Here is a 6,253-nt window from a genome sequence, read left to right as displayed (position 1 = left end):
AGTAACATTTTTTAAAAATAAGGGTGCAATATTTTGATGGCATGTAAGATGGCCATCACTTCTTTCTCACGGGTAGAATTGATCAAATTTCCATCATGCAATTGGTTATTCATAAATGATAGTAAATATATTTTTCACATTAAAATGACACGCAAACCTTTTTATAATAAATGTCCTAAGTAGGTCACATGACCTAATCTTAAACTTAAAACCCTAAAAATATATACAATATAGAAAAACCATAAAATAAACTCTGTAAACCCTAGGTTTTATCTCTTTATATATCCCTCAGCAACATTTCAACCTAATTACTATTTAAATTATAAGGTCATCCAACCTTACTTATAGGGTTTTAACCAAGAAACTACAAGTTTCAACTATTAAAATTCAAGTTTGATTTTTCTTAGACCTTATTTCCAAAAATTCTTGGTGTGCATTTATTTGAGGCACAAAATCCTTGCCATTTACCCTTTGAAATCCATGCAATTTGGAGTATTTTTTAACAACAAAAATATACATATGAAAAATAAAAAATATTTAATTGCATTAATGTTACCTATGAGTAAAAAAGTACTCTCTAAGTTGAATCATTCAATTTTTCCATGAAACTCACGTTGGTCATGAAATTTTGTGAATCAGGCCAAAATTACCTCTTCACTAAATGCATGCCCAAACTTTATTTATTGGTCAATATGATAGATTCAAATGGTAGATTGTTTTTTTAAATATTTTACACACTTGTGCATTGATATATCTTTACTTAAACTTCATTTCCAAATGCAAAATAAGAACTAGTCGCATTTGTCTCCATTCTCCTTACCTATTTATCTTCAAACCCTAACTAGGCCACTTCACCTAATATTAAACTTAAAACCCTAAAAAATATGTACAATATAGAAAAACCCTAAAATAGGCCCTACAAACCCTAGGTGTTATCTCTTTATCTATCCCTCAGCAACATTTAAACCTAATTACTCCTAAAATAAGGTCATCCACCCTTACTTACACCGTTTCAAACAAGAAACTACAAGTTTCAACTATTAAAATACAAGTTTGATTTTTCTTAATCCATCACCCTGTCTCCAAACATTCATGGTGTACATTTATTTGAGGCACATAAGTCCTCCCTTTTGCCCTTTGAAATCCATTCCATTTGGAGTATTCTTAAACAATAGAAATATATATGTGAAAAATTAAAAATATTATATTGTATTAATGTTACTTATGAGTAAAAAAGTACTTTCCAAGTTGAATCGTTCAATTTGTCCTTGAAATGAAGGCTAGGTGTGCATTTTTGTGAAGCAGGCCAAAATTTCCTTGCTTCACTAAAATGCACGCGCAAGCTTCATTTATTGGGAAATCTAATTGATTCAAATTGTATATTGTTTATTTAATTATTTTAAACTCTTTTGAATTATTACAATATTCTAAGTTTTTCTTGGACTGGCCTTATTTGAAAGTTGTGTATAAGTGGGAAACATAATTATATATTAGGCCATTAATTAAATAAGCATGTATCAAGTCAACTAAATGTTTGAACTAATAGTGTGGAAGCACCCTCATACTTCAAGCAAAAACATCTCTATATGCCTCTACAACCTTTTCCATATTCTTTTGTTGTGTAGAGAGGCCTTATGTCAAAGTTGTGGTGGCCACAGTGACCCTCTATTCACCCTCTACTTGAACCATAAGTAGGAGAATATTTTCGGTCTGAGAGATTACCTTATGACACTATTTTGTGGATATCAATGAAACTACAATAGTCAAAGCTACCTATGGTACCCTGTAGTGTCGACATCCTAGAAAATCAATGACAATAGGACGTCGTGACTAATAAACAACATGAATTTTCTACAGATGTGGTTAACCTAAAAGGAAATCACAAACTTCAAGTGGGGAAACATCATAAACTATACCATTTTTGCAGGGTTTGATGCCATACAATAGGCGACATTGTTGGTTGATATGAATGCCTTGTTCTAGGCTTAAAAAATAGATAGTACATGGTTGGGGGCATGGAACTCTCGACAATTTCAATCTGTTAGTGACCTTGATTGAGATCAGGATGTTCTCGCTCTCACTGTCAATAATGAAATGTAGAGAGGGATCCTTGATGCACATTCGTGAATGGAAGAGACACCTTTCCCTCCTCCAAATCTTCTAGTTGGGTCTTTCTAGTCACAACAATATTACTGGGCTCTACATCAATAATCTGTTTTTTGAATCATGTTCCAAATAAAAATTTGGCTAAAGTGAGTTAGTTTTTCTTTAAATTCAACGAAAAATAATTTATTTGGGCATTATTCTTCCATGTTGTGCTAGGGGCTTTTGTGGAACTCACCACTTTCGAATGTCCTCCTTTGATTTCCAATTACACTTTTTTCCCTATGACTCGGGCTAGTTGCCCTGAGGTTGGATTTCCTTGCTTTGTCCCTTATTTTATGAGTTAAGGCTTCCTTTTCTAAGCTTATATTATAATGGAGTTGGGAACCAAAACCCATGCATGCTTATTCCTATGCTTAAAGAATAAAACTATCACATATGCTTTGAAAGAATAGAATATAAAACTTCATACATAATTTATTAATTTAAAATTTAAAAAACCACAATTATTTGTTAATTATTACTCCATTTACATATACCACCCTAGATCCAACTATAGATCTATCAAGTGTTTGAGAGGGATGAAATCTCTCAAGGCGCAAACCTCTTTTTGAAGTGCAAAACTTGAGGAAATGTTTGCACCTCAAGAGTTAGATATCATTTTTGGGATTCAACTGCGTTAAGTAAGTCATTCACGTATGACCATTTCCATGAGAGGTAGTCGTAACTGACTAATTTCTCATGATTTTTGAATAGTTCACTTAGCACTCATTGCATCGGGTGATGCTCACAGGGGTGAAGAAGTAGAATTGAAACTAGTGAAATGAATCACATAGCATCAATCATCACTTCCGGGGCTTGCACCCGGTAACCAGGACTTTCCAGGAGATCACCCATCCCAGAACTCCTCTGGCTCAAGTGCGCTTAACTGTGGAGTTTTCCCCACAATCAAGCCCACTTAGCTTGCTACCCCATTTGCAAAACCTTAGCAAGTATTGTGCCTCATGAACCATTCAAGTAGAGATCCCTTGACTCTTTTTGAATTCAAGTATGGGGGTTTACGCAGTGCATTATATTAGATATCATTTTTGGGATTCAACTGTGTTAAGTAAGTCATTCACGTATGACCATTTCCATGAGAGGTAGTCGTAACTAACTAATTTCTCATGATTTTTGAATAGTTCACTTAGCACTCATTGCATCGGGTGATGCTCACAGGGGTGAAGAAGTGGAATTGAAACTAATGAAATGAATCACATAGCATCAATCATCACTTCCGGGGCTTGCACCCGGTAACCAGGACTTCCCAGGAGGTCACCCATCCCAGAACTCCTCTGGCTCAAGCATGCTTAACTGTGGAGTTTTCCCCACAATCAAGCCCACTTACCTTGCTACCCCATTTGCAAAACCTTAGCAAGTATTGTGCCTCATGAACCATTCAAGTAGAGATCCCTTGACTCTTTTTGAATTCAAGTATGGGGGTTTACGCAGTGCATTATATTAGATATCATTTTTGGGATTCAAGAGTTTTTTATCCCTCTCGAAGCTTGATAGATATGGAGTTAAGATGGATCTAGGCGATATATATATATATATATATATATATATATATATATATATATATATATATATATATATATATATATATATATATATATATATATATATATATATATATATATATATATATATAGATATATATATATATATATTATTCAAGGCGCAAATGCAAATTAGAATGGAGTCTTCACATCTTTAAATATGCTATATTACATAAAAATACAATTGGCAAAACTTGGACCCCAAAAACAGCGAAGGATAAATTGACTCCATGGCCTCAATTTTAACTAAACTACCGTCACACTATTTATAAGCATTAGTTTGACATAATATTTTTATTTTATTTTTATTTTAAATAATTTGACCTCCCCAATTTTTATTTTTATTTTTATTTTACTTTGACCAAATCAAAATTATCTAAATAACATTACAACACCTCTTCCATACTATTTATGAACACAGTAATTTTCATTTTTTAATAATAAATTTAAAAATTGAACACCTTCTAATTCACAAAATAACCTATTAAATCCAAAATCTATAATCTATTAAATCCATAAATCTATTACATTAGTAAAATAAGATTCGATTTGATGATAAAAGACAATATACTAAATTAATAAAATAAAAAAATCAACAAAATTTCTAAAATAAAGAATATAGTGAAAGGAAGACCAAACATTAACACCATGACACACAACACAATAGAACAGAATGCATTCGCATTTGTTAACTAATATATTGACGGAATATATGGCTGTTAACTAATATATTGACTGAGCCTCTGAAAAAACTAATATATTGACTGAAAACATAATAAAAATAGCGTGCCACAATATTCAAAACACAATAGCGTGCCACAATATTCAATGTTCTTTGGAAGGGACATAACTCACACAAACATATTAAACTAACTAGTGCACCTCAATATTGTAGTATACTTAAGAGTCTAGGACATAAATAATATCACATGGAGACGATGTTGGGAATTCCTCGTAGTGTAAGCCCAGCACCAGTGACGGGAGTATCTGAAGTGCCTGGGTATAAGAGCGTGTAGGGAATGATTGCAAGGCCACGCCTGTTTGGCAAGATTGGATCTTGATTTCTAATCTTAATATTTTGCTCGATTTCAAGTAGCTTTGAGTGAAACCGTTGGAAGGCTGTTTCTACGCGGGAGTCATTTGTCAAATGAGAAGGGGAGGCTTGCCCCAGGTAAACCTCGTCGCTGGAATGCTTGGATAGAAGCTCCAATACAGCCATGGTAGTGGCGGCTGTCATTGGATTCGACACAATTTTCAGGAAATACGCTTTGGGGTCACCAAGGAATTCAGAGTATTCTGTGGATCCTTTCTCTGGAATAAGCCCGCGCGTCGTACTGGGGTGATTGGCCATGAATCCTGCATACTTATACTACCCACAATTGACTGCTACGTGGTGAGCAGAAGCAATCCAACTGAGTGTGGTAATCCTCCACTGTCTTCATCTTGTACCATCCTCTCTCACCATGCTTCTTATCTCCGTTACCCACCTCTTTCCACGATCTCTTTCCACCATGCTTCCATTTCTCCATCGCTCTCTGCACTTTGGTTGTCCTTGTAATACAGCGATGTATAGTCAGATACCCAAGATTTCAAAGCCGCCCATATTTCGAGCCCATCCACTGCGTACGGATAATCTTTTATGAGGAGCCTCAAACCACCATTTGCATACCCCTGGAGTTAGACAACCCACCCATATTACTACGCTACGTTAACTGTAAGATTTTTGAGATACACAGATCTAGATCTGCAAAACAATAAACAAGCTTGCAAGAGAAGGAAGGAAGCGAGCAAGAATTGAGAAAAGAATGAAAATTAATTCTACAATATTAGTTTTAGAATAAATACATAAAAGCAACTAAGTTAAGCTTAGTTGTACATGCAATAACTAAAGCTAACTAAAGCTAAGTGTGCTTTATCTTATGTTAATGTGTACATGTGCCACATGCAAGCAATAAGTTAACTGGAGCTAATCTAGGTGCATGTACACCAACACAGCTAGTCTAAGTGCATGTACACCAACACCCCCCCTTAAGCATAACTTAGGTGAGTGTGATGCAAAATGAATGAGTCCCGGCAACACGGCCATTTTAGGTACCCATATACAATGCATAAAAAGGAGGAAAGAGGGAAAACCCAGTGGGAAGAAAACCCCCCCTCAAAATATAATGCAAAAGTAGAGAAAAGACAACTGCTAGGCAGTCGTGTCCTTCACCCCGAGACGATCTCGCAGGAATCGAAACTTCTGCTCAGTAAAAGTCTTGGTGAAGATGTCAGTAATCTGCTCGGAACTAGGATAGTAATGAAGATCAATGATCCCATCATGAATGAGTTCTCTAATGAAGTGCATGTGGATCTCGATGTGTTTGGTACGCTGCCGCTGCACTGGATCTCTGCAAAACTTTAGCGTACTTTGATTATCGCACCAGATGACAGTTGGATGATGGACACTAATCCCAAGCTTAGATAGGAAATGTTGTAGCCAAATTGCCTGAATAGTGGCATTGACTGCTCCTCTATACTCAGCCTCTGCTGATGATAAAGCAATGACA

General features: G+C 35.2%; 1 pseudogene; it reads right to left on the bottom strand.

Annotated features, from left to right (window-relative positions):
* Positions 1 to 4,629: 4,629 nt before the first annotated feature.
* On the bottom strand, positions 4,630 to 5,055 carry LOC149247751 (linoleate 9S-lipoxygenase 2 pseudogene; annotated as a pseudogene).
* Positions 5,056 to 6,253: the final 1,198 nt, after the last annotated feature.

This window comes from Pinus tabuliformis, chromosome 7 (assembly GCF_031772625.1).
Source record: "Pinus tabuliformis cultivar Carrire ecotype Pingquan chromosome 7, CPIR1, whole genome shotgun sequence".
Lineage (NCBI taxonomy): Eukaryota > Viridiplantae > Streptophyta > Pinopsida > Pinales > Pinaceae > Pinus > Pinus tabuliformis.
Note: the sequence above shows the minus strand (reverse complement) of the source record. Positions and strands in the feature narration are given on the sequence as shown.